Raw genomic sequence first — 16,899 nt, forward strand, 5'->3', positions numbered from 1 at the left:
GTAACGGCTCCCATCCCATTTATACTTGTGATTAATACATAAATATAATGATTTTTTAGGATAATTTGGGAATTGAGTTAATGGGGCAGGACATAAAAAGTTGAGCTAAAGTCTAGGACGGCCTCATGGGATGCTAAAAAGTTGAGCTAAAAAGTTGATTTTTTTAGTGTGTAAACTTCTCTATATGTGATTTAATCTATTTGAGTATTTGTATTTGGATTCGTACGTTTAATTTACTAGTTCCCTATATGTGATTTTTGGTGCTTCTGTAAAACATTTTTTATTTGTAACTTAGATTTACTGGTTCTAAATAGCATCCATTACTTCTGAGAAAGTGAATTGAGAAGGCATAATTTAAGTTGACTTCTTTGAAATGGTCCTCCTCAAAAAGTGAATTCTTGTAGAAAGTCCATCCATCATTGTGCACCAATAGCTTATTTTAATGGCTTCCAAGTGCACATTCATGTTCTGGATCCATGAAATATTGTTTTGGAAAGTTGGCCAAGGCCGACTTGAGAAGGACTTGTTGTGCTACAACAGCATCTTGGGGGTCATTAGTAAAACTACGATTGAATGTGTCATTAATTGTATTTATGTAGTATTGTTATAAATGTTAAAAAATTTAATTATAGTACGGAACCGAACTGGAACAGTTCCATAATTATATTTGAACCCGACAGTTCCTTTTACTAAATATCAAAAAAAAATTGTTCGATTTGGTTCTCTTTAAAACCAAATCGAACCGGTCCATGCTCAAGCCTAGTTGCTGCTTTTGCGACTATCTAGGTAAGCCGCTTGTAGGGTTTGCTAGCAAGGCTGACCATTTTGATCTGTCCATTAGTGTGCTTGTTAGCCAGCTCAAGAGCGACTTGCATGAGTAAATTTAGGTTAGACTCGAACGAGTCACATTATAAATGGGTGACAACGTAGAAATGAACAAGTAGAATAACAAGATGTAGAATCAATGCAAAGTGATGTTCATGGCAAAGTTTAATGCCCTGTTTGAGCCACATTCTTTTAAAAAAAATGCATTTTTAAATAGTGATTTAACATAATTTCTATCACTCATTCTTCAATAAAATAATATTACACGAAAATCTAAAACTTTTTCTGATTTTTTAACCACACATTCTCTATCAATCTACTATTTCAAAATATATTCTTTCAAAATAATGTGTCTTAAACACATACTGAATTTTAATTTAATGTTGTCAAACATACTTATTACTCATACATTTCGTAGAATCCACGAATACTATATACTTATTATTTGTACAATTTGTAGGATCCACAATAGTCTCTTAAACACGTTCCCAATCATGTTTGTTTCATAAATTTAAAGGGGCACTTAAAATTATAACTATTTTGTTAATAAAAATGTAATGCCTTGAGCCATAATATAGTTGCACCGAAAAAGAATATACTTACACTCAAGAGGGAAAACAACAAGGTTTAAGATATCTTGATTAGATCCTCCTAATTTTTCTAGAGGCATCATTCAATCTCGTGCATATGTATAGTATAAAGTATATCACACATGAACAATACTGTTTGCTAAATATGATAGTTCATGATATGTACATCATATAAAAAGTGCATTGTAGCAAATATCTATGGTAACTTTATAATCTCGTGTCCGAATATAGGTTCTTAACAATTCTGAAAGATAGACAAAGATATGGTTTTGGGGTTGTGATATCCGTTGCGGGTGGTGTTGGAAGGCATCATTGTGGCCATGGGACTACGAATTAACTTCATGAACTCCATATACATAGGTCAAGCTTAACTTGCGATATATTTGTCGATGGGAGCTCATATGCTATGGAGGCAACGATGGACAAATTGTGGATCTTAAGTTTTTGCTATATAGAGAGTTTCACATGTCTAGTATGAACAAAAGTATAACAAATGCACATTGTGTGAGCATACTCATGCTCAATATCATCACCACAATTAATAAGTCACATAACAATATCGTAGAACATTATAGACAATATCACAATTTTGATATTTACTTTATTTTGTCATATCAAGCTCGCACATGCATAATTCTAATATTCACAATTAATAACCACATTAGTTAACTGCATCAACATAAGGGTTAATCGAACTTAAAATAACAAAATCGACTTTTCGAGATTTGGGTGTGACAACCAGAGGGTTGAAGGGTATCAAAACCCCTTGAGAGTCTATGAGCACCTTGCAATTCTCATTCCTTGATGATGCTTCACTTTGAAGGAAGCATTTCTACATCCTATACGCGCGCGCGCGTAAATGTATGTATGTATATAATTAAAATAATGAATTGCGTAATTCTCATTTCTCTAGTCGAGCAACCGCTTGTCTCAATGCTTATATAACTTTCAAATTAAATGGACCCCTTAATGTTTTGAAATTTCTTTGAAAATAAGACATAGCTCTCATTGTGCCACTTAGTGAAATTCTATTGACATTTATCATTCATATTTATACTAGTTGTTGCGTGTCTTGCAATCATTCCTATCCACATTACGTATTAACGACACAAGTCATACGCCTCATAGTCGTTCCTATCCACATTGTATAGCTGAATCTCATTTTTAGTAGCTTAACATATTTATTTTCAGAATAGTTCCAAATCACTAAATTTTATAATTTTCCCTAAAAATCGTAAAAAAAATATCATGAAAAATCCGAGATGTTACAAAATATATATTTTTAATGAGGCAAAATAATTTATTTAAGTAAAATTCACTTTTGACACATTGGAAATAGTATGATTATTGATTTGTCAAAAAGAAATATCTACTATAATCTTGCCACACCCCCCGAGGCACAACTCAGCGATGCAAAGGACAAGAGTGAGATTGTTTTAGCCTTGTTGACAGTCACAGTGTGAAGTTTCGATTCTTGAGATATGAAATTGGACTTTTTGTGAGCACTAATGTACGGGCAAACTCTTGTTCCCGAATTTGTTGGAGTACATCCGACGATTTACTTCACACACGATACTCCAGGAGCGAGACGATGGGGGCCTTCAAGGTTGGGGTTCAACCTTTTTTACTATAATCTTGCCACCTATCATTACTTATGAAATAAATATCTAAAAGACAATCTTGTCTAAATGTAACTCATTGTCTTTTCTTATTTTATCGGTACCGTTCATTAGCTATACACTTATACTAATTTTTATCTATATTGTAATACATAATCTCTTTGTCCAATAAGCCTTTTTTTTAAGTGATATTGTCCATTCATGTGCTTTCAAGCTCTTGAAGATATTCAAATAGATGTCCAGATGTTCTACTTTCAAATATTTTATTTGTTTCAGCGTAAATATTCCATATCTGCTCTAAAATAGACCCACCACTAGTCTTGATGCTGAAGGCATAGTTTTATCATGCATCTATTGGAACCCAAGAATTAGTAATAGTGTATTGCATCGGGCTTCCCTCATCTATGGTGATTCGAATATGAAAAATGCTTGTTGCCATTGCGCTATTAAATTATGGATAGGGCTCTTGGACAATAACTCGGTCATTAGAATCATAGATATCCTCGTGATGTAAGTGATTCTCTAAGAACGGTAAGTCACTCATTTTTCCAATCTTTATGAAATCATCTCATCTCATCTCACGAGTTTCCAAGAAAAACTAATTCCAATGGATCCTAGGTCTATGATATCATATTCTCGGATAATTTGTTGGAAACAATTCATTGATAGACGAATAGTCGTGACGTGACCCTTGTTTTCTGAGACAGAAATCATTTCATTGAAATCCTCTACGAACGAAGGAGGCAACTGTGAAGCTCTACACAAATTGAGAAGTCTTTGCAACTCGACAATGGAGAGTATGCACCAAATTCTTTGTCTGCGGTGCAAGTTAATTTAAATACTCTTAATTCATGGTAGAACAACGTCGAAATCTTCCATTTACATCATTAGTGATATTTCCCAACATCCTCCTTAGCTTAGTCTCAATATCTATCCGCTGCTTGCTTGTATTTTTACCTCGAATTGGATCGAAATATGAGTAACTTGCTTATTTTTAATTTTTATTAATATGTGTAGCATGGTTATTTCTATTTTTCAATTAAAAATATTTATTTTAACTCTGCCTTTATGAGCAGAGATTTTAAAGCTCCCAAGCACGCTTGGACCCTTCATCTGTGACGGTGCGCAGGTGAACTCTTGAAATTTTGTTTTCAGTCTTGCCGCTTGCGTTTCCTCAAATCTTGACTTTAGTTCTGCAGCTGCTTCTTCGGAAAACTGAAACATCGCGTAAATCTATGAGGTTGTTCACGCCTTTCTTCGAATGTTAACATTTATACATAAAACTGAAACCCTTTAACTGGCTATTCCTCGACGACATTCAATTTTATGCGCAAAACCATTTCCTCTCAACAATTCTCTTTTAGCTCAATTTCGTATTTATTGGATTTTTTAGTGTTTTTATGCTTGAATTTTATCGTGTTTGTGAATTCGTATGCAGAAAATGGCAAGTTTAGTGGAGAGGCTGCGGGATCGATCAGATCGAAGAACCTTTTACACCATAGATGAATCAGATGAAGATGCTGATTTTTTACCAAAGAAATCTGGCCCTTCCCAAGAGAAAATTCAGAGAATTGTCAGACCTGACGCGGTAATTACATATATTTTTCCTTTTCCGCTCAGTGGCTTTTACCAATTTCATTCATTTAATACCTATTTCTGTCTGTAGAAGCTAACGCATTAGTTGTCATTTTAGCTTTTAGAAAGTAGGCGTTCTATGTTGTTTCTTCTGGGTACTGACGATCGTGGCCTAACACATTTCTAGTAACTTAAACGTAAAAAGATTACGCATTTCTGGGTTTTTTGATGACTCACTTCAGGAAAGTCTCCAGCGAGGAAAGACAATTTTATGCTGTTTGAGGAAAAAATGATACCTTAAAATGTTAATATGTGTTACACGGTTGCTTGCAGTTGAGCCAACACTTGCTGGATGCCAGCAGTTGCACCAGCAAGTAACTCATTAGTTGTCATTGAAAGTGTTTTGAAAGAAGAAAATTCTGATTGTTGCGGCCGACACATTTCCTGGTAATTATAAAAGGAAAATTTTCCATGTTGGGTTTCTTTGGATGACTCACTTTAGGAAATTTTTCTGCAAGGAAAGACAATTATACTATTCGAGGAAAAATGATATTTTTCCATGTTATTAGTTAATACACGTGAAACTATTGCTGGCAGTTAAGCCAACACTTGGTGGATGCCAGAGGCCCAGTGGTATCACTGATGCACGTGGCGAGTGAATTATACTAGTGTCTTTTAATGGAGGAAAGTGATCTCATTTTAGCTATGTGAATAAATTTTTTTAATGGAATCACTCCAATCATTAACTCTTTCCATGCTTGAAGCTGCCTACAATGGTGAGGCTGTTGTCCGTAAGAATGGTGGATCGAAGACGATGAAACTTGCTTAAAGTATTTCGTAGTTCGTACTGAAGAATGATTGGAAATTGGATAGCTCATGATTTGGAGATTATGATTGGTTTATTTTGTTAAATTTTTATTGACGCTGCATATACTTATAAACATACTTTTAAGGCCTTTCGTTTCAGTTTTCTTTTCTCACATTACACTGTTTTAAAAATTTTACATTTTATTAATCTCAAATTCATTATGAACTTGTACTCCATGCATAGGAGCTTGTCTCACACCACATGGAGTTTGGTTTTGGGAGCGGAATTGAAAGCTAACTTCCTCTTCTAAGCTATATTTCGTATCTTCAAACCTTGGAGTTCTGGCTGAGATTCTGCAGCAATTTTTATGTTTTCTATCTTACTAATGTGAAGAAAGCCTTGATGGTTCAAATATTTGTATCACATTGTAGGCATGTCCGAACATTTGCTGAAGTTACTGGATTTCATTACTTAAAAACTGTGGATTATATATGTGAAAATTCGTACACATCTCTTTCTATAAATGCACATCACTTATACTGTAATTTTTTGTTTTACTTTTGAAATGAATTGTCTTTGGTAGTTTGACGTCTTATTTCATCCTGTTAATAGAAGGATGGTTCATGTCAAGCCTGTGGGAGAGATGAGAATCTATTGAGCTGTGAAACATGTTCTTATGCCTACCATCCCAAGTGTTTACTACCGCCGCTAAAAGCTCCTTATCCTAATAACTGGAGATGCCCTGAATGCGTATGCCCCTATTATTCTCCTAGTATATGTCTAGATTGAAACAATGATAAAGAGTTTGCTCATCTTGATTTATAATAAATGTTCGCAGGTTAGTCCTCTTAATGAAATTGAAAAGATACTTGACTGTGAGATGCGTCCTACAGCTGCCGAGGATGGTGATGCATCCAAGTTGGGCTCCAAGCAAGTTTTTGTGAAACAATATCTAGTGAAGTGGAAGGGATTGTCCTACCTTCACTGCACATGGTAGTTTAGTCATTATGATGTTTCTTGGATACATTTTCTGAAGAAGTGTCTCTCTTTTTATTTGAAGGCATTTTAGTTTTACGCATTGTTTCTGGTTCATGGGGAACTGCCAATTTTTTCAAATAATATATTCTTCTCAGCAGTTTCTTTTTTGAAAACTTAAAAAAATGATAGTATTTTTACATAATTTAGTATTACTTGTATTTTCTTTGGACAAAAAGTAAATTTGATTTTAATGTAGAGATGTAGCTCCAACATTTAGATGGAGGGAGTGATTGTTTCATTTTATTTGTTTGTTTAAATTTCGCCAGAATCTATTGAGCTGTGAAACATGTTCTTATGCCTACCATCCCAAGTGTTTACTACCGCCGCTAAAAGCTCCTTATCCTAATAACTGGAGATGCCCTGAATGCGTATGCCCCTATTATTCTCCTAGTATATGTCTAGATTGAAACAATGATAAAGAGTTTGCTCATCTTGATTTATAATAAATGTTCGCAGGTTAGTCCTCTTAATGAAATTGAAAAGATACTTGACTGTGAGATGCGTCCTACAGCTGCCGAGGATGGTGATGCATCCAAGTTGGGCTCCAAGCAAGTTTTTGTGAAACAATATCTAGTGAAGTGGAAGGGATTGTCCTACCTTCACTGCACATGGTAGTTTAGTCATTATGATGTTTCTTGGATACATTTTCTGAAGAAGTGGCTCTCTTTTTATTTGAAGGCATTTTAGTTTTACGCATTGTTTCTGGTTCAATGGGAACTGCCAATTTTTTCAAATAATATATTCTTCTCAGCAGTTTCTTTTTTGAAAACTTAAAAGAATGATAGTATTTTTACATAATTTAGTATTACTTGTATTTTCTTTGGACAAAAAGTAAATTTGATTTTAATGTAGAGCTGTAGCTCCAACATTTAGATGGAGGGAGTGATTGTTTCATTTTATTTGTTTGTTTAAATTTCGCCTCTCTTATTCTTTATTTTTGTATGGATCATTTGTAAGCTTTGTCATTGACATATTTTAAAACTCTAATGCACCAGAATTGGTTTCCTAAATAATGTTGCAGGGTACCAGAGAAGGAATTCGTTAAGGCATACAAGGCAAATCCGCGTTTAAAAACAAAAGTAAACAACTTTAACCGTCAGTTTTCCTCCATAAATAATTCCGAGGATGAACATGTAGCAATACGGCTGGAGTGGACCACTGTTGATAGAATTCTCGCTTGCAGGTATTGCGTACATATTTGATGATCTGATATCTTTTCCTGAGTAGATTTTGATATTAAGGTATTAGACATAACTTTAGATCAATTATATATATATATATATATATATAGACACACACACACACACACACACACACATATATATATATTTTTTCCATTTATGAATTTTTAATTTGCCAAGTCATTGGTCACTGCCAAGAATCTGAATAATTACGAAATCTTTAGCTCTTTCTATAAATTTTTTTTTTCCTTGGGTTTAGGCTGATTTTCATGAAACCAGGAGGTGAAAATGCTAGTATTCAACTGGAAAATTATTTGCTTAAACATGTTCTATGGTATATACTTGTGGTATAAGAGATGTGCAGCAGAACTTTTTCATTCCACCAGTCCTTCTATCGTTTATCTGTCCTTCCCAGTCATTTTTCCCACGAGATTGGTGGTTGTAATGGTTCATTTGACCGAAATAGGAAGTTTAAATGCGAAAGAGTTAGAAGAAACTATAGGCTCTAATGTGCGGGCGGGAGAGTTTTTCTTAATGTGTAGTTCAATAAAGTAAATAGCCATATAACCCGCATAAATTTAAGTTAAGGTTTCTTTTGGACGTTGGATTTTATCTATTTAGTCTACTCTTTCTAAGGACAATTATTCAATTGCTCAGTTTTTCATGCAATTTATTTTTAAACATCAAAATAGGTGATCCTACTTTGACTAGCACAAAAAGATTTGTGAACGTTTTGATGGACCAAGTTATCATTTTTCATTTTCTTTCTACATTTTAGCACCTCCTTGTGTTTATATCTTCTTGGTTCATAAATTTGCTTTTTAAATGTTTTTGCAATGATGGAAGTTATTAATTTGGATCTACTGGTGCGTGTCGTACAATTAGGGTACTCGACGGGGGAGTAGAAGAGGAAAAAGAATATCTTGTGAAGTGGAAGGAGCTTCCATATGAGGAATGCTATTGGGAGTTGGAGTCGGACATTGCATCCTTTGCAAGAGAGATTGAAAGATTTAACAAAATTCAGTCTCGTGCTGATAAAATATCTATGGCAAAACAGAAGAGCTGTCTCCATGATGACACAGAGTCGAAAAAGAAACTGAAAGAGTTTCAACACTATGACCGCAGCCCTGATTTTCTTTCTGGAGGTACGCATGCTTCCTGCTAATTTGGATGTTTACTGTGTTGAGTATAAGTATTTTTTGTTGTCTCTTTCATTAATAATTTGGTTCAAATGAAGGTTCATTGCATCCATATCAGCTTGAAGGATTGAATTTCCTACGTTTTGCTTGGTCCAAGCAAACTCATGTTATACTTGCAGATGAGATGGGACTTGGTAGGCTATCTAGTATCTTTTACAATCTTTCCTCACTTTGAGGCCAAGTTTTTGTATCTCTATATTAATATCGCTCTTTTGGTAAATTTCTGTGACTGCAGGCAAAACAATACAAAGTATTGCCTTCTTGGCTTCCCTGTTTGAGGAAAGTATCTCTCCTCATCTTGTAGTTGCTCCGCTCTCAACTTTGAGGAACTGGGAACGTGAATTTTCCATTTGGGCTCCTCAAATGAATGTTGTAAGTATGTAGGACAGTTAAGGCAATTTAAATATTAGCTCATGTGTACTCAGCAAGAGTTAACTGTTGCAGGTGATGTATGTTGGCTCTGCCCAAGCTCGTGGTGTGATCAGGGAATATGAATTCTACCATCCTAAAAATCAGAAAAAGAGTAAGAAGAAGAAATCTAGTCAAGCTGTTAGCGATAGCAAACAAGATAGAATAAAATTTGATGTCCTCCTGACATCGTATGAAATGATTAACATGGATTCAGCGTCACTAAAACCTATCAAGTGGGAGTGCATGGTAATATTATGCTTTTTTGTGTGCATTTTATGCCTTCTTAGAAGTTATGCTGACATCTATATATAGATAGTTGATGAAGGCCACCGTCTTAAGAACAAGGATTCGAAGTTGTTTTCTTCATTGAAGCAGTACTCTTCTAGACACCGTGTACTCTTGACTGGAACTCCACTTCAGGTTTGTTGAAATTTGTGCAAGGCTTCAGTTTCTGCTGTTTTCCATTTTGATTGCAATTAATTGGAATATCATTGTGTGAGTAAAAATATTGACTAAAAGAGAAGTAGGTCATTAATGCTTGCAATGGCCCGCATTTCACGGTTACATTTGTAGTGAGGATGAAATTTTATTGTTTACACAATACCCTTGGGAAAGAAAATCCCTTTTCAAGTTTCGATAAGGATAGCAAGTTTGTTTTGGACCTTATTCCGGGATGCATCGCCTCGTGTTTGTGGAGGAAGAGAAATGGCCACTGTTTCTATGATCATTTAAGGACAACAGAGCATATTAAAGAATTATTTTATTTGACATTGTATACTTAATTTAATGTTGCGGCTACTATTTGTATAGACGAGTTGCCCAATTTAATGTTTCTTTCTTGTATATATTGATAATACACTTCTTGCGTATTATCCGCGATTAATAAAATATTTGATTAGTTAAAAAAAAAAAGGACATTTCTTATATACCAACTTAGCTTCTTGGAACTGTATTCATCAAGCTAAACAGGATACGTCGTCGTGAATGAAGCTACATACGTGAGAGTTAGGTAGTCTTTCTTGCTAACTATAGTGTTAATGTCCAAGATGGAAGTTTGTAAATTAAGAACTCCAATAGAGATTGTAAATTAAGAACTCCAATAGAGCTCAAATGAAAAAACAAAGTGGTTTACTTATTTGTTCTTATTCCGTTTCATTTGGTAGAATTTGGTTTTCTTATTTGTTCTTGTTACTTTTAATTTGGTAGAATTACACAAGTTTACTGTAAAGCTTCCTTTGGTGTTGCTTTTCAGTTACAACCTTCATCAGATCTATTTTTGTTTCTTGTTATGATGACTTAACCCTTGATCCACTGCTCTTTCCTATTACCGTTCCAGCTGTACTACTGTGATACAGCTTATTGTTTGCAAGTGTGATATTGCTATCAAAATTAATGATCAACGGTGTTGTTAGTTTTGTATCTCTCCTGGGAGTACTTTCCATCCATGGTATTTTGGTTCATTGAAGTTCCTTTCAGTCCACATAGCCGACTTGCATATACTAATTTGTCACCTTTAATTTTGTTCTGAACTGATCAATGACCACTGCTTTATTCATTTCAGAACAATCTGGATGAACTTTTCATGCTTATGCATTTCCTTGATGCTGGAAAGGTTAGCCTTTGCGACTGTTTTGATGCTACCTTGTGTAAGACATCTTTGAAGTAAAACGGCAATGAGCTGGCTGCCAATGTTGGCAATATATCCAATAGATGATGGTGAAGTTTCCTTAGTTTTTTATAAATGCTTTGCAGTTTGCAAGTTTAGAGGAGTTCCAGGAGGAGTTCAAGGATATCAATCAAGAGGAGCAGATTTCCAGACTTCATAAAATGTTGGCGCCTCATCTTCTTAGAAGTATGAGTCTGAAATTCTTCTTGAGACTATGCAGTTCAAATTTGAGTTGTGATTTTTTTAATTTTTTTTTTCATTTTATTTATTTATTTTTATTTGAATTTTAAGTGCTACCACTTGGTGAGCAGGAGTCATACAGCATTTACACTATGCTGTACTTTTAAGAGGTGAAAATTCATTCTGAATTGATATTTCAGTTAGGTAAGACTTAAGAGTGCCCTTTCACATCAAAGCTTGTGATTGGGAATTGGGAAAAGGGGAGGTTTATGCATTCCTGTATGTGAATTCATGGTTGATCACACTCTATTCAAGTTCTGCTCTATATTCCAGTCCTGCATGATAATCAACTCTAAAAGTACAGCTTTTGTGCTGGAAGAGTACAATTATTGTTGGTATTCATCCTGATTGCAATTCCCTGTCAACTAAGCTTAACTTCTTCTCCCAACTCATCTCCTTGCCCAGGCTACTATGCCCTAGCTTTTAATTCTCTGCTGTCGGTGCTGTTTGCTTCTTGTTCTTTGTCTCCTTCATTTTCTGGCCTCATTTGCGCTAGTAATTAATTCCCTGATTCAAAAAATGCCCACCTTTCTTCAGCTTACTGTATAGTATGATTTGTGCTGATGGTTAGGTTGCACCCCAAAGCTACTTGCTCCAAGGCAATTGCAATTGTTATATTGCCTACTTCCACCGTGAATGTATCAGCTGCAGGAGCTGGATCAACTGTACTGTTAGATTGTCGTTGTCGAACTGTTGACATCTAAGCTTATGTTAGACATCCAAAGCTAATGTTATTGTCGTGGTTTAAAAAAGGTGAAATTGAGGCTCTAAAAAATTGCGCTGGGCACAGATTTTTATTGGGTTTAATGAGGCTTACACCTGTATTAATTGAGGCGAAAGCCTTAGTGTGCATGCGTAGGACAATGAGAGGCGTGTGCCCCTATTTAATCAACTGGGCCCCACTTTTTATTTAAACCTAACCAATTTCATTAGTTTGACGAGCTTTGGAAATCCACTAATTTCTTTAATTATTTATTGATCAGCCACAGCTTTAGAAATCAACTATATTAAAACCTACCTTATTTCTTTGATTGTTTATTAATTAGCCATAAATACATGTAAATTATTAGTCCAATCACAATCACAATCCCAAACACAACACTAGAATTTCAGCATACCCACGACGGGCGAAATCACCTGCAACAATGACATCACACCGGCTAAGGTGACATTACATCTGCGACTACGGCGATGTTTTATGTTTGTACTTTGTTTAAGTTACAACTTTATTAATTTATTTCGTGTTTATTTGCATAAAATTCTAATTTGTTCTATTATTTTGGGAATTTTGAAGTTTGTTTATGCTATTACATGCTTATTTTTTTATTTTCTTGGATTTGTTTTTTGGTTCATTAAATATTTTTGTACTTTGTTTGAGTTGTAACTTTATTGATTTGTTTTGTGTTTGTTTGCATAATACAGTAATTTTGTTCTGGAATTTTAAAGTTGTTTTATGCTATTGTATGCTTATTTTTTCTCTATTTTATTTTATTATTATTTTTGGTTCATGGTGAGGCTTATGCCTCAAAGCGCCTTGAGGCTTACTGCTCACTTCGCCTTGCAAAAGGAAAACGCCTCAGTACCAATTTTTCTTTTTAAATACTCCTATCTTTGAAGACAAGATTTGAATGATATGCATGTGACCTTCTCTAACATTTTAAGTTTTTCATTTAATACTAAACATTTTCTTGTTGTGTTATTGACTTTGAATGTGCGTAAGGATTTTTCCCTTTAATTTGCAGGATTGAAGAAAGACGTCATGAAAGAACTACCTCCTAAAAAGGAACTTATTCTGCGGGTCGAATTAAGTAGCAAACAGAAAGAATATTACAAGGCAATTTTGACTCGTAACTATCAGATACTTACTCGCAAAGGTGGTGCCCAGGTGAGCCACCAATAATTGGCATGTGATTTTCTTTTAATGAAATTATACAACTGCCACCTTTTTATGTAGAAACATCTACCATGATTTACTTTCTTGATTGCTAGATTTCCCTTATAAATGTGGTTATGGAACTGCGCAAGCTCTGTTGTCACCCCTTTATGCTGGAAGGCGTTGAGCCTGAGGATGCAAATGAGTTCAACAAGTAATATTTTGCATTTGATTTCTAAGTTCTGTTCTTTCATGTCCATGAATTAAAAGTTGGTTAGATGCCTATATAAAACTATGAACCTTTATGGTGCTTACTAGGATGCTTGGTAAAGTAATGTGCATAACCTTGAGTTTTATTCTGTTCAAGTTGTATTATATGTACAGTTGTGCCTCCCGTGTCACTTTAATAATCAAAGTTTTTTCCAATCATTTGTGTGATAGACAACTGTTGGAATCCTCGGGAAAATTGCAACTTTTGGATAAGATGATGGTTAAACTTAAAGAGCAAGGCCACAGAGTTCTGATATATTCTCAATTTCAGCATATGTTGGACTTATTAGAAGACTACTGTAACCATAAGGTATAGATTAATTTAAGTTGCTTATGAGAAAAACATAAAAAAAATTTCTTTTAGCTGATGTTCTGTTTGTCATATTTGTCAGAAATGGCAATATGAAAGGATTGATGGAAAAGTTGGTGGATCAGAAAGACAAATTCGAATAGATAGGTTTAATGCAAAGAATTCATCCAGATTCTGTTTTCTTCTGTCAACTAGAGCTGGGGGTTTGGGAATAAACCTTGCAACTGCTGACACAGTTATTATATATGACAGGTAAAACTTTATATTTTAGGATTTAGGCCTTCCATCTTGTCATCAGTAATTCTTGAGTTCTTCTTTGAGAAAAAATAGTGCTTTTGGGTGATACTCTTACGCACACCTCAATAAACTTTGTGTCAGTTAATATTCTTTAACAAGTGTATTTACATTGTTTGCCATCCTATTGCAGTGATTGGAATCCCCATGCTGATTTACAGGCAATGGCCCGAGCTCACCGACTTGGGCAGACGAATAAGGTTATTATTGAAGAGAAGAGTCTTCGTGTTGGCTGCTAGGCTAGTGTGGTCTTATTCCTTTCTTTCATGCAGGTAATGATTTTCAGACTTGTAACTCGAGGAACCATTGAAGAAAGAATGATGCAGATGACCAAGAAGAAAATGGTTTTGGAACACCTTGTTGTTGGGAGGCTCAAGGCACAAAACATTAATCAGGTATAGATATTTCAGGCCGAAGGCAACGGGACTTTTTGTTCGTCTATCTACGTTTTATGGTAGAAGAAACATTCCAGTGGAACAATTGTCTTGTCATCTCGACTTTTAACAGTCTCTGCCTAATTCCTGTACTCGTCATGTCTGGCAATATTATTCATCTCTCTCAAAAGGCATCATATTGATTATTTGTGTCCATAAGGGAATGTTCAGGTTTTAGCCATAAGATTTTTTTGTGCGGTGACTTTGTCTCTTAGATTTAATTCAAAACACAATTTCACAAGTCCTTTTCTGTTGTGCATGAAGTAATTATTGCGCGATCATTAATAGTTTCCTTTATTACTGGAACGTTCTGATTTTGATGCAGGAAGAACTGGATGACATCATAAGATATGGCTCAAAGGAGTTATTCGCTGATGATAACGACGAGTCGGGAAAATCCAGACAAATTCACTATGATGATACTGCAATTGATAGGTAATTTGTTTTCCTTTCTAATATCCTATTTGATTTTATTCAAATTATTTCTTGACTAGATTTTGATGCTAGATTACTTGACCGAGAACAAGTTGGAGAGGAGGAGGCTACATTGGATGATGAAGAAGAGGATGGATTTTTGAAGGCCTTCAAGGTTTATAATTTTCTAGTCATCGTGCGAAGTTTTGTTCCTGTAGTATTTTAGGCTCTAAAAGCTATGATGCATATTTACCAAATATTGATAGGGTATTATGTGATATGGCTGCAGTGAGCTGTTCCTGCACTATAGCCATTTTCATTACTGACCCATGGATCTTCTTGTAATTCTTTGTTTTATTTATTTATTTTTTGTATGTGTTTGTGTTGGATATTATCCTATTTTTCTAGAAAGAAGCTAAATTGAAGTGAATTCGTCAGGTAGCCAATTTTGAGTATGTTGATGAAGCTGAAGTGGCAGCTGAAGAAGAAGAATCCGTGGCACCAACAGAGAGTAAAGTCTCAACAAACAATTCTGAGAGAGCAAGCTACTGGGAGGAATTGTTACGAGACAAATATGAAGTTCAGAAAGTTGAAGAATTTAATGCTATGGGCAAGGGAAAGAGGAGCCGTAAACAGGTATTGTTTACTTGAGATCTTTGCTATTGGTTACCTTCTTTTTATTTATTTATTTATTTTTTTTTTGTGATAGGCAATATTAGTTCCTTATCTTGATGGAATATTTAAGTTGAAGATTGAAGTAGCTTATTTTTCTAATATGCCTTCTCTTGGAGAGCTCTATTCTTGTCATAATTACAGGGACAATATTCTTACTAAAAGAAAGTCTCTGGGTTCATATATTTTCTTTTACCATTTAAAATCTAGAATAGAGCTTATGGAGTGAAAGGTGACTACAGAAATTCAGAAATGCTGCCAATATGAATTTCTTGTTGGAATTAAATTGTAAACAGTAGTAAGTTTAGTATCTACATGGTACATGGTACATATACTTGTATGGGTAAAATATCTTAGTTTCTGACAAACAAAAGAGATTAAGGATTGCTGTTAGCGAGAGATTTGTAGGTCTTTGTGAAGGGCTATAGTTCCACAGTTATGAAATTGAGAAGCACGGGGGGAATCTTTGATTCTTTGATCTTGTTAAATATACTTTACAAGTTTAGGACTGTTGGCTTCATATATAGACTGAATAATGCAACTTGATCCTAGCTAGACCATGGACTATAACCTTAAAAGTTTGACCAGTACAACAAAATTCTCACTTCAAAGATTATATCAGAATTGACCTAAAGGAAAAGAAAGGCTCCATTTCGGGAATACTTGCAACCCCACTTGGTTTGGAGGAAGCTCCATTTTTGGAATACTTGTGACCACACTTGACCACGACCCCACAAGAGTTCTTCTCTAGCCACCATGACGTTTTAAACTCTGAAAGAAAATTCCATCCTGCCCTCTTTGTGAGCTAGCATAAGTGTTTTGTTGTCGTCTCTAAGGAAGGCTTCCATTCATGGAAATTGAACTTTATGAGTTGAATAAATTCTTCATTTGGTGCACTTTAGGCTTATCAAAGTTCCAGTGTCACTTCTCAATCCGATTATTCTTAGTGTTGAGTTTCTTGATGCACTAGTTATATTTTCTGCATTTCCCTTTGGTGCGCTGTAAAGAATGAGAAATATTGCAGATGGTATCTGTTGAAGAAGATGACCTTGCTGGTATGGAAGATGCAAGTTCTGATGCAGAAGATGATAACTATGAAGCTGAGTTGACAGATGGCGAGACAGCTTCAACTGGAGCTGCAGCTGTGAAAAAACCTTACAGAAAGAGAGTCCGTGGTATAGTTCAAAAGCCTGTTATCTATTTTGCATATTGATTTGATGAATTTCATAGTGACTAACTGTTGCCTCATTTTCTCAATTTTTATCAGTGGACACTTCTGAACCCCTTCCTTTGATGGAAGGTGAAGGGAGATCCTTTAGAGTACTTGGATTTAATCAAAATCAAAGGGCTACATTTGTTCAAATTTTGATGAGGTTGCATTTCTTTTTTTCTTCTTCATTATAATTGAATATCTTCTCTGGTTTGTTTGCCCTTTTGGGCTGTTTCTCTTTTCTCTACTCCCCCCCCCCCCCCCCCCCAC

At 35.0% G+C, this 16,899-nt stretch overlaps 1 pseudogene; it reads left to right on the plus strand.

Annotated features, from left to right (window-relative positions):
* The first annotated feature begins 4,113 nt into the window (after window positions 1-4,113).
* The window catches only part of LOC111407438, an 18,121-nt pseudogene continuing 5,335 nt past the window's right edge, over window positions 4,114-16,899 (plus strand).

Source organism: Olea europaea, chromosome 13 (genome assembly GCF_002742605.1).
Source record: "Olea europaea var. sylvestris chromosome 13, O_europaea_v1, whole genome shotgun sequence".
Lineage (NCBI taxonomy): Eukaryota > Viridiplantae > Streptophyta > Magnoliopsida > Lamiales > Oleaceae > Olea > Olea europaea.